Source organism: Phascolarctos cinereus, unplaced genomic scaffold (assembly GCF_003287225.1).
Source record: "Phascolarctos cinereus isolate Bilbo 61053 unplaced genomic scaffold, phaCin_HiC Scaffold_4;HRSCAF=312, whole genome shotgun sequence".
NCBI classification, from domain to species: Eukaryota; Metazoa; Chordata; class Mammalia; order Diprotodontia; family Phascolarctidae; genus Phascolarctos; species Phascolarctos cinereus.
In genome coordinates this window covers 706,771,108-706,791,439 of record NW_027555847.1, presented here as the reverse complement: position 1 = coordinate 706,791,439, position 20,332 = coordinate 706,771,108, and the positions used below count along the sequence as shown (strand labels likewise).

The window sequence follows — 20,332 nt, the reverse complement described above, 5'->3', positions numbered from 1 at the left end:
CTCTGCCCTGTTTCCATGTTTGTACCTCTTTCCCCATCTCCACTCTTCCACCTCTTGTCCTTCTTCTGGGAAAAGTAATCAAATGGATATTTTCATTGTTGCTCAAATATCAAAACAACTTATTCTTCCATGACTCTACTTATAGTAATAATAATCATAATAATAGCTAGCATAAAATAATAATAATCATAATAATAGCTAGCATAAAATAATAATAATCATAGTAATAGCTAGCATTCATGTGGGCAGCTAGGTGACACAGTAGACACAGATTTGAACTGCTCGGGTAACCATGAGGCACCAAAAAATGTCAGCTATAAGGACACTGGTGTTGTGATTTTTATTAGTATTAGTATGAGGGATAACCTTGGACATCCAGGTGGTCTATACAAGCTCCATGTAGGGCTCCTTAATAGAGTTAGAATCTTGATGGCTTTTAAAAATACATTTAAGGCTCAGTGGATAGAGCACTGGCCCTGGAGTCAGAAGGACCCAAGTTCAAATCCTGCCTCAGACACGTGATACTTACCTGTGACCCTAGGCAAGTCACTTAACCCCAATTGTCTCACCACCAAAAAAAAAACATTTAAGAGCTATCAACAAAAATAATCATGCATACCAAATGAACAATACATTTACTGGGCCTCAGTTTCCTCATCTGGAAATCAAGAGAGTTTGATCAGATGACCTCAGAGGTCCCTTCCAGCTTTGAACATGTGACCTAGGCTAAAGCAGCACATTACCAAACTGTCCAGAGTTGACGAAAAGAAAAGCAAATGTGTGTAAATGTCAACCAAAGAAGGTGACTGGCCCCTTGTGCCCTCCTCGTGACTGTGCTATTTCAGGACTTGACTCTCATTCTTGGCTTTTAACTGTTCTGAATTTCAGATGCTGTTTGCTAGTAATCTTGTCTTGCTCTGTTTTTCAGATTGGACTGCATATTAGATACGTGGTTTTCTAAATTAGTAAGGCGAGCTTAATCGAGTTAGTCCAGGATGGACTAGATTCTGTTTCTCTAGTTTGATTTGCTTCTTGACTCCATCTGGAGATGGCAAGACAGAGTTGGTCTGACTATTAGATTCTGCTAATTTTGCACTGAGTGCATCGGAAGAATAGCAGCACCATGAAGGGGAAGAAAGAGAAATGCCCACCTTCAACTGCTGCCTTTGATACTTACTAGCAATGTAAATAATAATAATAATAATAATAATAATAATAATAATATAATAATAATAACAAACAACAACAACAACAATAATAACAACAATAATAATGATAGTTGTGGGACACCCAGGGCTGTTGTAGGGATAGAATGAGAGAAAATATGGAAAATGTTTTGCAAACCTTGCAGTATGTAAAAGCTAATCATTATCATCATCATCGTTAATATCATTAATAATAGAATACAATAAATAATAATAGCTATGGATAACAATAAGGTGCTAGGTGATGCCATAGTACATAGAGTACCAGGCCTGAAGTCAGGAAGACTCATCTCCCTGAGTTCAAATCTGTCCTCAGATGATTAATTAGCTATGTGACCCTGGGCAAATCACTTTGCCCTCTTTGCCTCAGTTTCCTCATCTGTAAAATGAGCTGGAGAAGGAAATGGCAAACCATTCCAGTATCTGCTGAGAAAACCCCAAATGGGGTCACAGAGAGCTGGGCATGACTGAAAATGACTGAACAAATGATACTAATAACAGAAGGCAAATTTTTAGGCCAGTTGACGTCATTGCCTCAGTGTTGATGCCATGAAGCAGTGGATAGAGCACTGGGCCAGATTTGAATTCAAGAAGATGAGTTTTCTGACTCTAGGCTTGGCCCTCTAGCCACTGTACTGCCTAGCTGCCCAGGTAAACCATGAGGCATCAAAAAAAAGTCAGCTATAAGGACACTGATGTTGTGATTTTTTTTATATTATTTTTATGAGGGATGACCTTGGACATCCAGGTGGATGACCTGAGTCAAAACTCCCTGATTCAAATCTGACCTCAGACACTTAATAGTTTTGTGACTCTGAGTAAGTTGCTTAACCTCTGTTTGCCTCATTTACCTCTTCTGTAAAATGGGGATTATAATGACACTTACCATTCAGGGGTGTTGTGAGGATCAAATAACATAGTAATTGTAAACCTCTTAGCATCTGGTACATAATAGGTGCTATATAAAAGTTAGCTGTTATTGAATTGCAGCTTCTAATTTCTGCTGGGAAGGGCAGAAAATCCTCTCTTTGATGCCATTCTCCCTGTTTCTCTAATTCTTCTCCATCAAGCTGTTCCCCTCCTCCTCTCTCTTCCCTTCTCTACTTTAGCCACTCCCTCAAAAGGACTCTAAGTACTAAGCACTGGGATTAACTTTGTCAGATTCCATACCCATTTTTCTGAAGCATCAGGGATTAATTTCTAATGGAAAAGGGCACTGACCCAGAAACACCCACCATCAGACTTTCTGGGTGTGAATCTCCAGTTGTACTGCATGTTAAGCAGGTGCCATGAGCATCTAATCCAAAACACATGTATTAAGCACCTACTGTATGCAAGGCGCTGGAAATACAGAGACAAAAGAGAACAAAGTCCCTGCCCTTAAGGAATTCAGATCTTTTAAAGGTATATAACATGTAAGCAGATCAATTCACATATCCTAACTAGAGGAGAAAGGGCTCACAAATACCTCAGGAGAATCAGGATGGGCACATGAGCTGAGCTGTGAAGGAATACAGATATTCTAAGTAGTACAGGTGAGGAGGGAGTGTATTCCCAACATAAGGGGATAGTCCATGCAAGGAGATGGAAGTAGATGGAGGTAGATGGCTAGGATGCAGAGGGTATTAAGGGGAACAGTGTGAACTACGTCTGGAAATGGAAATTGGAACCATATTGTGAAAGGCTTTAGTTGCCAAGTTGAGGAGTTTGTATCTTATCCAAGGGCAAGAATAATTAATCTGGGGTCCCTGGGTCCATAAGGGGACTATGGATAGATTTCAGGGAGTCTGTGAACTTGAATGGGAAAAAAATGACATGTTAATTTCAATGGAATTGGTTTCTTTTGTAAACCTGTGTATTTTCTCTGATACACTTGAAAACCTTGTTCTGAGAAGGGATCCATAGGCTTCATTAGACTTCTGAGGGGTCCTCAATACAAAAAAAGTTGAGTCCTTGTCATAGAGGCAGTAGAAAAGCACTGACATTTTGTGAGCAGAGGAGTGACATGGTCAGCCCTGTGCTTTAGGAAGATTATATTGGTGGCTGTTAGAGGTTGGAATGGAGAGCAGCAAGACTAGAAGGGCTGAGATCAATAAGGAGGCAATTACAGCAGTCCATAGGAGTGGCATGGGGTAGGGGCGGGGTGGTGCTGAACCAGAATGATGGCTATGTGAGTGGAGATTAAGGAGATGATGGAGAATTGGCAACTGACTGGCTATAGGTAGGCTGAGGAAAAGTGAAGACTGAAAGATGGTTGTGAGGTTTGGAACCTGGGTGACTAGAAGAATGGTGTGGCCTTTGACAGAAATTGGGAAGTTGGAGGAGGGACAGTTCTGGAGGAAAAATGAGAGCTCTTTGGATGTGCTGAGTATGAGATGCCAATGGCAGAGAAAGAGAGAGAGAGAGAGAGAGAGAGAGAGAGAGAGAGAGAGAGAGAGAGAGAGAGAGAGAGAAGAAGAAGAAGAAGAAGAAGAAGAAGAAGAAGAAGAAGAAGAAGAAGAAGAAGAAGAAGAGAGACAGAGACAGAGGCAGACAGAGACAGAGAGACAGAGACAGAGGGAGACAGAGAGAAATAGAGATGGACTTATCTAGATATATGTTGTCTTCCCTGAAAGAATATAATCTCCCTGAAGGTAAGGACTCTTGTGTTTTTGTTGTAGTATTCCTGGAGGTTGAGCCTAGCACTGGACACACGGTATGTGCCTAATGAATGTTTTTTGCAGTGAACCAAACATTTAGAGAGGTCTTCAGGAAGGCAGACAAAGGAGTTGACTGTGTATGTCGCAATATATTCTGAACATAATGGTTTCTTGAATAAATGCTTGTTGAATATGTGAACACTTTTTTTTTCTCAAATAAAGAAATGTACTGTCTTTGTGCCTTAAATTTTGGGCCTAATTGGTGTGGAAAAAATGAGAGGGTAGCAGGGAATCTTAAGAAGCTAGTTTTTGCAGGGAAGATGATGTTTTATAGGATGTTTCCAACTGCAGAATCCCTGGCTTTGATTGGACTCCAGAAGATGTAAGAGCATACCTGAAGGCAGCAGACAGACTGGGCAAATGGCTACAGGTCACCTGTGTCCTAAGTTCTGGTCGGAGCCAGACAAGATGGAACTAATGATTCCATTAGAGTCTCTTTCTCTGTCTCTGTCTCTGCCTGTCTGTCTGTCTATCTCTCTCTTTCTCTCCTACCCTGGTTATATTTGCTACGTTGGTCTCCATGCAAAAAAATCCAAAACAAAACATGGTGACCACATGCAAATGTAGGTACATAGCTTTTTAGGAATAGATATATTTACATAAGTAAGAAGAGTATCTTGTATTTAGGTATTAGCCCTGTGTTGTGAAGGGCTCCAAAATGCTTTACTAATGGTAGATACACAATAACTTTAAAAAGAACCTGGTGCTGACATGATGATAATTACATCTATATGGTGGTGTTGTGCCTCTGGGTACATGTGTACATACACACATGCATGCACACACATGCATATGTGTGTACCTGTGTGTATATGCATGCCCATATGTGTATGGGTATAAGTATGTATGTGTATATATCTGCACGTATGGGTGTATACACAGAATGTTCTTAGACATCCTCATCTCTGTGTCTATATCCATCTTCCAAGACTGGTCCTTTATTGAACCAAAATACATCTCTGTGCATGTATGTGTATATGGGTGTACAACACACATGTGTATGTGAGTATGTATGTGTTTACAGACATACATGTGTGCATGTACACAAAATATTCTTACACATACACATCTTCCTGTCTGGCTCCTTATCAGACCAAATACATCACTGAAAGCGTCTTGGCATGGGAGAAAGACCATGAGACTGAAGGGTCTGAAGCCCAGAGGGGGGGGCCTGGCTGGCCCACTTCCCAGCCACAAGTGTGATGGGATGTAAATCTCCTCCATTTCCTAGCTTCTGCTTCCTCCTATGTAAAGGGAAGCAATAATGTTCGTGCTGTCTGTCCCCTAGGGATAGCTCTAGAACACAGGTCTGTGCAGAGCTTAGAGCTGGAGATAGAAAAGTGCAATGATTTATCAATGCTAACTTCATGTGACTGCTCCTTATACATGCTTCCTCCCTCTATTTACTCTTACGGGACAGTCTATCTCTTGCCTCCTTGCATTTGTCCAAGCTGTCTCTCATGCCTGGAGTGTCCTCCTTCTTGTCTCTCTGTCTTGGAATCCTTAGTGGACTTCAAGGCTCAACTCAAATGCCACCTTCCCGCAGTCGTTCCTGATTTCTCCTTCCCCATTTATATTCTTCCTCTCTTGGATAGTATCCTTACTCTGATTCTTCTCCACAATTCAGAGCTAATAGTTAGCATTCGTAATGTGTAAGAATTGCAAAGCACTTGGCACATATTATCTTATGTGACTGTTATTTGTTATGTACTGCTGCCTGCGTACATATACCATGAGCCTTTCTGTCACCTGTGTGACATGCATTTTTAGTTCTTCAGGGACTGGGACTTCACCTTGAAATTGCTTTGTATTAACTTTATATTTCATGATGATGATGATAGCTAACATTGATGGAGTGCTTTAAGGTTCACAGAATGCTTTATAGATGTTCCATTTGATTCTCACAATAGCCCTGGAAGGTGGTGCTATAATTCTCCCTATTTTACAGATGAGGAAATTGAGACCCAGAGAAGTTAAAGGACTTACCTAGTTTTTCAGTTTCTAAGTGTGTAAAGTAGAATTCAAATGCAGGTCTTTCTAATGTCAAGTCCAGTGCTTTACCATTGTATTTGTAAAAATCTCTGTGCATACAACTTTGTAAACATTAAAGTCCTATAGAAACATTAGCTATTGTTATTATCTGCCTCACAATTTACTTTGTGTGTGTTTTTTTGGTTTATCTGTCAGGTAGAATGTGAGTTCCTTGAGGGCAAGGACTGTTCTGCCTTTGTGTCAGTATCCCCTAGAGCAATGACTGACACATGATGAGTATTTAATAAATTACCTCCCATTTATACACTATTTGTGTATATATAAGCATACATACATATATGTATATTTATGTATCTATTTATTATCTACCCATTTACCTGTTTCTGTATGTCTATTTGTCTATCATGTCTGTGTATTCATCCACTCATCTACATCTTTCTCTCTTCTGTCTGTATATCTCTATCATCTATCCATCTATCTAATCTATCTATCTATCTATCTATCTATCTATCTATCTATCTATCTATCTATCTATCTATCTATGTATCTATCTATCTATCTATCTATCTATCTATGTATCTATCTATCTACCTATCTATCATCTATCTATGTATCATCTATTTTTCTATCTACCTACCTATCTGTCTTGTATGTATATAGTTTTTTGCTTGTTGGCCCTTCCTTAGAAAGTGAGCTTTTTGAAGGCAGGGGTAATTTTTTTTTTGCCTTCTTTATATTCCTTTGTAATGTTCATCAGAATATTAGGTACATAGTAAGTGCTGACTAAATGCTTGTTCACTGACTGTTGGCTGAACTAAAATGACTTAAATCTACCTTTTAGTTGAGGGTGCTAAGAAATGGAAGCTTTCTTTAGACAAGTCCATTAACAGTTAGTGGTCTGGTTTCAGGCTCTGTCATAGTAAGGCATCTTGATTTGTTTAATGTTAATATTTCACTATTATGAATGAAAATGACCACAACTTTATATAGCCTGTTATGTAATGTTATATGATATAAATACGTTATATCCGTTTTCTGAATAGGTTCTTACAACAGTCCTTTGAAGTAATATCAGTAATAGCATTAGAAAAGTATCAGAGGAGTTACTGACTTACTTGCATTTATAAGTAAATGTTAGAGTCAGAACCCATGTCTTCTGTTTTCAAGCCTGGTGTTCTTTCTAACAACAACAACAACAATAATAACATTTATGTAGTACTTTAAGGTCAGCAAAGCACTTTATATATCTATATTATCTCATTTGATCGTCAAAACAACCCTTTGAGATGCATTATTATCTCCATTTTACCAAAGAGAAACCTGAGGCTGAGATCTCTCTCTCTCTGTCTCTTTCTTTGTCTGTCTCTCTATCTCTCTCTCTGTCTCTCTGTCTCTCTCTCTCTCTCTGTCTCTTTTTCTCTCTCTCTGTGTCTCTCTCTGTCTGTCTCTCTACCTCTCAATTTGCAAGTCCTGCTGCTTCTTCCTCCCCAACATCTCTTCCATTCACCTGCTGACAGTGCGCCCACTTATCTCCACTCACATAGACACCGCTTCAGGTTTTCATCACCTCTTGTCCAATGCTGTTGCGTTAGTCTTTTATTTGTTACTCTTGCTTCCATCCTCTCCCCTCTCCAATCCATCTTCTACCTTGGTACCAAAATGTAGTACAACAGCTGCTGATGTAACTATACACACTCTGCATTCCAGCCAAACTGGACCATCAATCAGTGAATTTTATTAACTACCTACTGTGTTTCAGGTGTTTCTTGAACAGGGCATTCCATCCCCTCTCTCTATGCCTTTGTAGATACTGTCTATACCTGGAAGGTATTCCTTCCTCATCTCTGACTCTTAGAACCCCTAACTTTCTTATAAATAGTATTTTATTTTTTCCAATTCCATGTAAAGGTAATTTTCAATGTTCATTTTTATGAGATCTTGAGTTCCACATTTTTCTCCCTCCCCCCTCCCCAAGATGGCAAACAATTTGATATAGGTTATACATGTGCAATCATGGAAACATATATCCACTTCAGTCATGTTGTGAAAGAAGAAACAGAATAAAAGGGAAAAGCCAGAAAAACCAGTGAAAATAGTCTGCTTTGATCTGCATTCAGACTCCATATTTCTTTCTCTGGATGTGGATAGCATTTTCCATCATGAGTCTTCCCCTAACTTTCTTTAAGGCTCAGCTCATATATAACTTTTAAAAAAAATTTTTCTTTTGGGCTAGGCAATGGGGTTAAGTGACTTGCCCAGGGTCACACAGCTAGTTAAGTGTTATGTGTCCGAGGCCACGTTTGAACTCAGGTCCTCCTGAATCCAGGGCCAGTGCTCTATCCACTGCGCCACCTAGCTGCCCCCTCATACACAGCTTCTTGAAAGGTTTCCCTGATTCTCCCCTAAGATTGAAGGTGGGAAGGATCTCAGAGGTCATCTAGTCTAGTCCTCTTATTTTAAAGACAAGGAAACTGAGCCCTGGATGGGGGTAGACTTACCCAGGTGGTCTCTTTCCCTCCTTTAATTATTCTGTATTTACTAATTTGTCTGCACAGTGTGTCTACCAGCAGAATGTAAGTTTCTTGAGGGCAGGGATTGTTTTTTCTTCTTTGTACACCCTGGTATAGCGAATAGGCACGTAGTAGGTATGTAATGTTCATTGAACTGAGTACTTAGTGTATTTACTGGGAGCTCTGGTGTTACATGGTGGCATAGCTCTTCTCACAGGTGGGACTTTCAAAACACAGTATCTGTTTGACTCTTCCTATCCTGTGACCTTGTTAAAACCAGGTCAGAAAACTCTGGTCTAGAAAATCATTCTGCAGTTCCCAGGTGACACCTCAGCAGCTTCACAGTGTACTGAGCACGCAGTATTTGCAGTGGGCAGGGGCAAAGACCCAGTTCCTTTTGCAATGTACTTTGGCCTCCTTCCTTATATCCCCCTGTCCCTCCATTGTACCTCCTTCCCTCAGTCACCCAGAAGGCCAGTTGAGAACTGGCTGTTCCCAGGACTGCTGGAAACAGTGTCTTGCCCTGAGGGGACTGCCTGCCTGCCAATGAGGTTATTCTGACATAGGGTGTCCCACCTGGTTTTCCTGGTGCTCTGTGTCTCAGATTCAGAGAATGTGAATTGGAAGGGGCCTCATAGGCAATTTGCCATTATCCATGCCTGACCAAGAAGCCCATCCCACAACCTGCCCAACAAATGATAACCCAGTCATCCCTTAAAGACCTTCAGTCATTGGGAATCCACTTTCTGAAGTATCCTATTCCACCTTTTCTCCTTAAGGCTCTGACTGCACCCTCACCCTGAGCCAAGGATGTTGCCTCATTTTTCTTTGAAAAAATGAGAATTCTCTGAGAACTTTTCCTTTGTCTCATTTCATATCACTTACACGTCATTCTGCATCATCTCCTCCTCACAGGTGAGCATCACCTGAAGAGGTGGCCCTTCTCCTTGACAAGGTAAACCCCTGTACTTTACCCTTGATCCCAATCAATCCCTCAGTAAACATTTATTAAATGCCTACTATGTTCCACACTCTGTGTTAAGTGCTGGGGATACAAAAAGAAGCAAAAGATGGTCTTTGACCTGAATCGATCAATCAACATTTATTAAGCTCCTACTATGTGCCAGGCACTATGCAAAGTGCTGGGGATACAAAAGGAGGCAAAAGTTCCTGCTCTCAAGGAACTTACAATCTAATAAGAGAGAACATACAAACAAATATACACAAAGCAAGCTGTATACTGGATAAATAGGAAATAATTAACTAGACACTAGAATTAAGAAGGGTTGGGAAAGGCTTCCAGTAAAAGATGGGGTTTTATTTGAGATTTAAAGCAGCCAGGGAAGGTAGTAGGTGGAGTTGAGGAGAGGAAAACATTCCAGGCATGGGGGATGGCCACAGATAATGTCTGCAGCTGAGAGATGGAATGTCTTGTTCATGGAACAGCCAGGAGGCCAGTGTCCCTGTATCAAAGAGTGTATGATGAGGATTAAGGTATAAGATGACTGGAAAAGTAGGATGAGGCTAGGTTACCTATGGCTTTCCTTTCCTGGATCCTTCCCTTGTATCTTCACCGAATTTAAAATCCATCTGACAAATGTCCATTTAAGATCCAACCATGTCCGCTCACTATCATCCTATCTCTCCTTTCCCCTTTGTGGCTAAATTACTTGACAGAACCATCTACAACCCATGTCTCCACCTTCTTTTTCTCACTCTCTTCTAAACCCTCTTCAGTCTGGCTTCAATTGAAATTGCTTTCTCCAAAGTTACTAGTAAACTCTGAATTGTCAAATCTAAGGACTGTTCCTTAATCTCCATACTTTTATACTTCTCTAGAGCACTTAATGCTGTTTATCACCTTCATTATCTAGATATTGTCCCTTTCCTAGATTTTCATGGTACTTTTCTCTCTTGGTTCTCCTCCTTTCTGTTTCTCCATTCCTTCTGAGTCTCCTTTTGTATTTATTCATCCATGTTACAATCTCAAACCATGGATGCCCCCACTCATGACTCTGTTCTGAGTCCCCTTCCCTTTTTGCTCCATAGTATCTCGTTGATCTCATCAGCTTTCATGAGTTTAACCATCATCTCTATGCAGATGGTTCCTGGATTTGCACATCCAGTTCTTGTCTCTCTTCTGAACAGCAGTCATATAAAACCATCTTCCTTTTGGACATCTCAGCCTTGACGTACCCACAGGCATCTCAAAATCAATGGATCCAAAACAGAACTCCTAATCTTTTCTCCCAAACCCTCTCCTCTTCTTTAATACTATCTAGAGCAATACCACCTTTCCAGTCTCCAAATCTTGGTGTCATACTCAACCCCTCACTTGCAACCAATCTGCATAGTCTGTTGGTAAGCCTTGCCATTTCTACCTTCCCAACATTTTCTTGTAGATATTCCCTTCTCTCCACTCATACCACCACCCTCTCATTCAGGCCCTCACTGTTTCATTCTGAATTACTGCACAAGCTTCTTAAATGATCTTCCAGCCTCCAGTCTCTCCCCACTCCAATTTGTCCTACATTCAGCTGCCAAAGTGATTTTTCAGAGTTTAGGTTTGAACATGTTCCTCTTCTCAAGGAACTCCAATAGCACACTGTTGTCTCTAAGATCAGATATAAACCACTCTGGCATTTAAAGCCCTTCATATGTGGCTCCTTCTTACCTTTCCATCCTTCTGATACCTTACTCCCTTCCTGGAATTCTGTGATTCAGCCGTACAAACCGATTTGCTGGTTCTAGAGCACAACATTTCTGTGCCTTTGCTCTGGCCATCCTTTGTGCCTGGAATGCTTTCCTTTTTCACCTCTATCTTTTGGCTGCTTCAAGACTAAGGTCAAATCCCACCTTCTGCAGATCTTTGCTGTCCCCTCCCCCCCGCCCCGAACAAAGTCGGTAATGCCTTCCCCTTTTAGATTATATTCATATACTGTTTATATAGCCTATATAAGGCTAGATATTTTCATGTTGTAGACTATAAACTCCCTGAGGCCAGGTAATTTTTTTTGCCTTTCTTTGTATTTCCAGCACTTAGAACAGTGCCAGGATCATCTCTCTGTAGTAATCACTTAACAAATGCTTGTTGACTGACTGACTTTTGGCAGGATCTAATTGTTCCGTACTTTTCCCAAGCACATCAAACTGAAATTTGCCTCTTGGCAGCTTCCACCCATTGTCCCAAGTTCTTCAGGGCCAAGCAGAGCAAGATTCTTCTTCCCCATGACACTTAGCTAAATTCAGCTCCTTAAACATTTATTAAATGTTTAAGCTGTGCTAGGAACTGTGGGTACCAAGACCAAAATGAAAAGTCCCTCTCCTTAAGGAGCTCATTTTCTCCTTGGGATGGAGTGGAGAGGGGGATGATAACAGCTACTCAAAGAATGAAATGCCTCCCTTCCCCACCAAGTCATTTCTTTTTCAGGATAAATATTCCTAGTTCTTTCAGGCAATCTCGTGGACATTCACTTTCCTGGTGGCTCTACCACTTACCTTACCTTCTCACTTGCTAAGTGAAAGATAGAATGAGAGAACTGAGTGTTAAATTGTCCAGGATTCTCGTCTGCTTTTCAGGTAGTTAGGTTGGTGAACTTCTATAACTTTTCTATAGATAAATCCAACTTATTTTATATGATCATATATTTAGATCTAAAGGAATCATCAAGGCTATTGATTCCAATTCACCTGTTTTACAGGTGAGGAAACTGAGGCTCAAAAAAGTTAAATGACTTGTCTAAGGTTACAGAGATAGTTAGTGACCAAGGCAGGATTTGAACCCAAGTCCTCTGCTTTTTTTTCTACTTGACTATGGTGTACCAAGCTGATATAGTTCCTATAAATGAGAATTATGCTCTTCATTCCCACAGTTGTGAATTATTTTCCAGGCTGTACTATTCTCAGCATATACTTAGAGTAATGGGTACATGATCTCATTAATCTGGGTTCTGGCCCCTTAGTGTGCAGAACTTGACTTAGCTACACCTTCTTGTCCTGTGTAATTCTTGTCTATGTCTTCCCATAAATACTTAGTGCAGGATCCACCCAAAAGGAGGAGGGACTTCCTCTATGTCTTTCAATACTTTGAAGTCAGGAAGACCTACCTATACAGTGGCTACCTGTCCCTGGGTAAATCACCTAACCAGTCAGTGCCCCCAGGCAACTTTTAAAGACAATAAATCATGGAAGTGTTGATCTGCATAGGTAGAAGGAGTTTCCTCATCTGGGAGTTCCTTACACCAATGAAATCACAGGTCCTAGCTGAGTCAAACTGGGACTTGTTAAAGACCTTAGCTTAAAAAGGCCAAGGTCTTCCATTGCTTGTGGGCCATCTCCAAATCATCCTGATCTGTATTTTGCCACTAGATCCAAATAGCTCCTGAGGAGAAAGTGAGGCTGGTGACTTTGCACAGCCCTCCCTCACTTAAATCCAATTCACTTGCATGTCATGGCATCACCTCCCCGATGTCATGGTCCTCTTCGAGAACAAAGGACAAACAGCAGCAACCAATAAGAAGCCCTAGACTTATCCACATTCGTCTCTTCTGATAGGCCGTAAGCTCCTGGAGGTCGAGGATTGTCTGATTTTTTGTGTTTGTGTATCTGATGATTAAAAGTGCCTACCATAGAGCAGGCACTTGGTGGTGGCTTGATCATAAAGATGCCGGTGGAGCACTCTGCTGACACATCGGCTATTGCTCTCGGCCCTTCACCATTCATTTCTTTGAGGAATTCTTCACAATTCCATATTTCATAATGTGTTGCCTCATACCCACCATGCATCTCTGCATAGCCTTTTGAGTGATTGCCATTTTAATTATTCTTGTGACTTTTGGAAGTACAACAACACTGGTAGAATATTGATATTGAAAAGAAGGGTCTTTGTTTCAGAGAGAAGTTCTGAATTATTAAAGGTTTTAATTTCCCAAAGGCAATCCATTGAGTCTTTTCCTTTCTTCTGTTAAATTCTCAGCCTGACTCTTTACCCATTTGCTCAAGGTATTTATGCTATTGAATAAGCTCTATAGATTGTCCATCTAAATACATGTCATAATGTGGACAATGCACATTTTTCATCCACATAATAGATCCCATGTGGATGGTCAAGCCAAACTCTCTCAAATGGTTATAGATCCCACCTAAGAGGCTCTGGGTTTGATGGATTGAGCACAGTGTCACCCACAAACAGGAGCATCTGGAGGACCTCAGCAACTATAGGAAATGCTTCTCTAATTGAATTCTATACTGTCTATGATGGTGGTGCATGCCTTAGTCGAATATCACATTCCTCTGTTTTATGACTTGCCTAATATTTATGATCACAGGGTCTTCAAACAGAGATTTTCTCTGCTGTTATGTGGTTCAAGGCATTTTGCATAATTTTGAGATATACATGGAAGCAACCTTCACTGATAAAATTATGGGCCTGGCTAACCCTCTTTATTCCTCCCCCACCAAATCCAATTGCTGTATTGGAGCTGTGTCTCTGGTAGTTCTCACTCTCACCGCCTTTCCAGGTCATATGTGTCCTTGATGATGGCTGTTCCATTGCTTTTTGCATGAATGTTATTAGCACTCATATACTGCAGCCTACTCCCTCCCACTCTCTATCTCTGCAGTGCCCTTGTGGGTCACCTGCCACTTTTATTCTGCAGAGGTGGTGGCGTTCCATGATTCACCACCATGTTGTACTACCAGAAGAGTCCTTCAGCACTTAAAGGCTTTCTCATTCCACTGTTGGATGCTGGCTTAGATGACAGACCCTCTGTGATTTCAGGGATGGTTTTGGTGATGTCCTGATGCTGAAAAACCTCATTTTCCTCTGGCCAGTCTGCTCATGAGCCTCTCTAACCCTAGCTAGGCTTGTCCTTGGGAGATAGACTTCCTGCGCTTTCCAGAGCTGGTACCGGAAGGCATTCAAGCTTGGTGGGACTTCTGAGAGCCCACTTTGTTGTCATTGTCTCCAGGAAGCCAAGCTTACCTCCATGCCACAAAATAAGACTGCAGGGAAGGAAGAGAGCATTGTATTTTAGAAATAAAAACCAAGCGTATTAGTTGAACCTCCTTCCCTTTTTTCTTTCCTTCTCCTTTCCTTCCTCCTCCCTTTCTTCCTCCTTCCATCCCTCTTTCTTTCCTTTTTTCCTTTTTCCTTTGCACATTTTTTTTCTTTTTTGGCTAGGCAGTGGGGTTAAGTGACTTGCCCAGGGTCACACAGCTAGTAAGCGTAGTGTCTGAGGCCGGATTTGAAGTCAGGTCCTCCTGAATCCAAGGCCGGTGCTCTATCCACTGCACCGCCTAGCTGCCCCCCCCTTTCCACATTTAGACAGTAGAATTAAGAACTAGAATCCTGGTCTCCCAATTTCCTCTCTAGGGCTCTTTCCATCTCCACATGCTGCTTTCCCATGCTGGCGGGCTTCTGATTTGTTTGTTTATATTTCACCCTGCTACATTCACTTGATTCCTCCTTATATCTCCCCCTCTAGTCCTGAAACTTTCTTTTAAAATATTATTTTTGGTGATATTTTTATTTTATAGTGCTTTTATTTATGAGCAGATCTCTGTCTTCCCACCTCCACCCAATGAGCTATCTCTTTTTAAAAAATATTTTATTTTCCCCCAAATACATGCAAAAACAATTTTTTAACATTTGTCTTAAAAAAATTTGAGTTCCAGATTGTCTCTCTTCCTCCTTCCTCCCCCCCCCCACTAAGAAGGCAAGCAATTTGATATAGGTTATGCATGTGCAGTCATGCAAAATATATTTCCGTGTTAGTCATGTTTCGAAAGAAAACATAGACAAAAAACCCAAGAAAAATAAAATAAAGAAAAAGTGTGCTTTGATCTGCATTCAGACTCCTTCAGTTCTTCAGAGGTGGATGGTATTTTTCATCATAAGTCCTTTGGAATTGTCTTAGATCATTGCATTGCTGAGAATAGCCAAGTCATCCATAGTTGATCTTCATACATTGTTGCTGTCACGATATACAATGTTCTCCTGGTTCTGCTCATTTCACTTTGCATTAGTTCATACAAGTCTTTCTAGATATTTTCTGAGAGCATTCTGCTTGTCATTTTGTACAGCACAATGGTATTCCATCACAATCCTATACAACAACTTGTTCAGGCAATCCCCAATTGATGGACATCCCTTTAATTTCCAATTCTTTGTAAGCACTAAAAGAGCTGCTATAAATATTTTTGTACATATTTTTATTTTTTATCTCCAACAAGCCATCTCTTATACAAATTAAGAAAGAAGGGAAAGCAATTCCACAAAACCAACTTATATATTAACTGCTCTGATGGTATATATAGCATTCCTAGTCTTCCACCTCTGCAAAGAAAGAAGTGCGTTTTCACAACTCCTAACCTTCCATTTTCATTTAATTTGGTTGTACTTTGTTTTTTAGTGATGTCTCTTGTTGTCATTGCCTTCATTTCCATTTCCTTTTTCATTTTTTTTTTCTGGCCAGAGACAAGGTTTATTCAAGATCCATCATATTGGCCAGACTCTTAAGGAATCTGAACATTTGTGAGCGATTGGCCAGGTTCTTAAAGAATCTGAGCCCTTCATTTTCAAATAGATCCCTCCCCTCCTTTTACCCTGAGAGTTATCCCTTGGAACAAAGAATAAAAAAGAGAGAGGATGGAAAAAGTGGGTTGGTCAAACTAATCACAGGACCTTGATGGCATGTATACTGTTCCCCACTTCTAGGCCTCTATCTATTTGAATAGGGGAGGGAGATGCCTTTTCCCAGTTCCCTTTCCTTCCATTAACATTTTAATGAGAGTTTTGTGTCAGTAAGGAGAAAAAATTTCCATGAAGCTCCCATCTGGAGGTCTTTGAGTAGGCAGTGAAGGACTCTTTGTTGGGTACATTGGAGAAAGGATTCTTGTTCAGATATGAGTTGGACTAGATGGCTAACAGATGTCTCTTCCACCCCTGAGATTCTGTGAATTATTAATATTAACAATAATGGACCTCTGTTGGAGTGCTATGCTGATATCTCATTTTGGCATGGAGGTAACCTTAGATTGTTGGAGGCTATGCCAGTAGATGGCACCTTTGGTGGACTCCACCCATGAGGAAAAGGTCTATTCCACTAGAGATTCTGGGAAGTCTCTGTTTCATGCCATGAATTGTTAGGCTCTGGAGAAATGCAAAGATAAAGTGAATGAGGTCCCCATCCTCAATTCACCTCATGTAACATTTATTGAAGGTTTACTATGTGCAAGTGAAGGGATGAGGGCTGGGGATACAAAGATGAAAAAAGGAAATTTAGAGATTGGTAGAGGCATTTGCAGAGGCAGTATAGTCCAGAAGAAAGAGCATATGAAGTCTGGAGGCCTCTGTTTGAATCTCAGATCTTCCATTTACTCCCCATGTGATGTCAGGCAAGTCACTTTGGGCTTCTTTGGGCCTCAGTTTACTCAGTTGTAAAAAGAGCTCTGAAGTCTCTTCTAGATTTTAAATCTGTGATCCTATGAACTAATTTAATTTTTTTTTTGTAATGAACCTGTGAAATAGACATGGAAAGTGTTTTTCCCCCCATCTGGACCTGTAATTAGCTTAGTGTGGGCGAATTTCTGGTGTGGAAATTCCCTGTACTGATACAGATTGGCAACTTGTCTGTACCATTTAATAGAACCTTGCCTGGTGGCACTGGGAGGTTAGGTAAGTGACTTGCCTAGGGTCACCTGGCTAGTAAATCTAAGAGTCTTCACTCCAAGACCAACTCTGTATCTATGGTACCATGATGCATCTCTGTGGTTGTTTCCTTGTCCTGAGCATTTTGTTAAAATGGAAGCTGATGTTCAGGGAGGGGGAATTTACTTTCTTAGAGTTGGGAGTTTAGAGATAATAGTGAAATTTCACTGAGCAACACGTAATTAAAATAGAGTAGAAGCTTCTTGAGGGCAGGGACTGTTTTATTTTTGTCTGTATTCTCAGTACCTAGCACATCGTAGGCTCTTAAGAAATGCTTATTGATTGATTAATTAGTTGCCAAGAGAAGTGTATAGCCTGGAAATATCAAGTCTGCCAGAGGGTTTGCTCAGGTCTCCCCCCCCACCCCATTTGTATCATGTATCTCTTTGCCCCTTTCAGCCCAGCCTATAATAAAGGTCTCTGTGAGGAAAAAAGCTGTAATAAGAAGAGAGAGGAAGCTCAGTGCAATGGTTAGAAACCTGACTTAGGTGCCAAGAAGATCTGGGTTGAGGTCCTGCCTCTGAGGTATTGTCTGGGTAACTTTGATCAAGTCACTTAAATATCTCAGTGCCCTAGGCAACTCTGTAAGACTATTTGTGTTTAAACAACAAATGTTTGTTAAGCACCTGCTATGTGCCAGGCATTGTGCTAAGTGCTAATTCCACATTGGTCTGAACATTGGTATGAAGAAAACTCCCACTTTCTCATGCTGATCAGAAACTTAGGGGATTGTTCCAAAGTCACATAGCCAGAATGTATCAGAAGTCAAGGTCTTCCTTGCCCATGATGATGTGTTGTTCTACAATTTGCAAATCCCATCACTAGCTTTTTTTAGGCTGCTAGGTGCCACAGTGGATAGAATGCTGGGCTTGGAGACAGAAAGACCTGAGTTCCAATCTTGCCTCAGATGCTTAGTAGCTATATGGCCCTGATTAAGTCACATGCCCTCTTTTAGCTTCACTTTCCTTACCTGTAAAATGGAGATAATAGTAGCACTCAGTTGTTGTGAGGATAAAATGAGATCATACTTGTACAAAGTGTCTTGCAAACCTTAGAGCACCATATGTATGTTAGCTATTGTTATCATCATTATCACTGTCATCATCATCATTATCATCACTATCATCGTTATCAACATCATCATTGTTTGTCTTTTGTTTTCAAAAAGAACCAGTGACATCACAGGGTGATGTCTCGACTCTTGTGCATGAGTTGGATTTAGGTGAACAGAATTGTGGGAAGCCATCAACCTCACTCTCTCTTCCAGAATCATGGAAGTCTAGTGGCAGGACGAAAGTCAAGATCACTGGTAATGCCCTGGGATGCAGTAGATGACCTTGGCATCTTCAATGTCTGACCAGGCTCTGAGTGCTCTACAGTATCTGCTTCAGCTGCCTTCATGGCCATTGGAACAAATTGTTCTCATCTGCCCCTTCCACCAGGGGAGGTCTTCACATGCTTAGGGTAGACATCCCCCTACCCCAGCAATGGGCTTGAGGCCTTTCAGTTACCCTTAACCTGGTTTAGCTCATCTGCTGAGACAATTTTACTGGGGTGTGGCTGCTGTACATACTGTAGTTTCTTGGCGTCATAGGTGAGAGTTGAGTGATAGGTAGACACCAAAAAGGTGGATGAGCAGCCCTGAAAAGGGCTTGACAGGCCCTCACACCAGAGATGCTAGTCCTCCCTGCACTCCTCATATATCCCATCATGATTATCACCATGGCCATCGTCACCACCGTCATCATCACCGTTACCTAACCATTGTCACCACCATTATCATCATTAGTACCATCACCATCACAAAGCTTATTACTCCAGCCTATGCTGAGTGCACCGATAACCTGGTATCCTAGGAACAAGCGCTGTTTTATTTTTGTGCCTTTGTCTTCAGAGCCTAGAAGAATGTCTGGTACATAGTAGGTACTTAATAAATGCTTGTTATTTTGAATCAGACTGAAAGCAGGAAGCTTAGTTCATGTCTTCAAGGATCCTAGAATACTGTAAACATCAGCGAGGGGTTAAAATAGCTTGGTGGTTACAAGTCTTGGCATTGGTACACCTAGGGGGCCTCCAGTCATCTCCAGGGGTCTGGTGAAAGCCAAATTACTTTTAAGTCACTTTAATTTGAAAAGTAAGCAGAAGTGTCCCTTGGGTGATGGGGGTAATCACCTTGGAGCCCCTGATGTTTGGGGGAAGGGCTGTGTTGAGGGGGGAGGGGCTCTCTGTGGTTAGAACAAGGCTCAGAGAGGGGCTGGGGAGGAAAGAGAAGGAACGGCTGATGCCTGCTGATCTGGGAAAGATCTAAGACTCATCGGTACAATGTCAGCACCTGAAGTTGAGCCAGAGGCTCCCTAATGACCTTTCCCCTCTTTTCGTGGTACATTGTTGCCCTGGGTGATGGTCTCTTTCAGGCTGCCTTTGTTCATTTTAACCTAATAATGGTAGGATTATTACTATAAATTGCAAGCTCCTGATGACCTGGGATTGAATCCCAGCTCTGCTGCTTACTACCAGTGTCACTGTGGGCAAGTCCCTTCTCTCCCTCGACTTCAGTTTCCTCATCTGTAAAACAAGGGGGTTGAACTAGAAGATCTCTGAGGTTTCTTCCAGCTTCAGGTGTAGGATTCTGTATCTTTGGTGTTTATGGCATCTTCATTTCCCAATACACCCCGTCCCTACTTGCTCCCACAGGGCCATTCCCTATAACAAAGAATGCAAAAAGAGGGAAAAACTCCAGTTCCACAAAATTTTCCAACATACCATTTATATGGTCCCTAGATATTTTTTCAGGATAGCTTTAAACGGGGTTCTGCTTCTTTGGGTTCCAGATCTAGAGGTTCCTAGATAATTCTGCCAGTAAGATCATTTAAATTTAGTTCTCCAAATTTGAAACTTCAGAGAATTTCAGTTCATTTGTTGTTTCTATCTTTACCTAAATCCTGTACCTGACATAAGAATCTTTTACAAAATTCATGAGGGTCCAACTTCAAAACAAACTCTTCTGCCTTTTAAAATTATCAGGCAGATACTTTAATAATGAGAAAATAATTTCACTTTCTTTGCCATTATCTATATAATTTATGTGTAAAATCCAATTTTGAGAACTTATTACCAAAACATGCTCAAAGCCTGAATTTCCATGATAAATAAATTTTGGAAGCCAATCATATACATCTGTATATAGTTCTTAGAGAAAACAGTCTAATCCTGTTG

The 20,332-nt window shown here is 41.0% G+C and overlaps 1 protein-coding gene across 1 annotated transcript in view; it reads left to right on the top strand.

Annotated features, from left to right (window-relative positions):
- KSR2 (kinase suppressor of ras 2) overlaps window positions 1–20,332 on the top strand; it is a 582,604-nt gene that overhangs the window by 39,721 nt on the left and 522,551 nt on the right.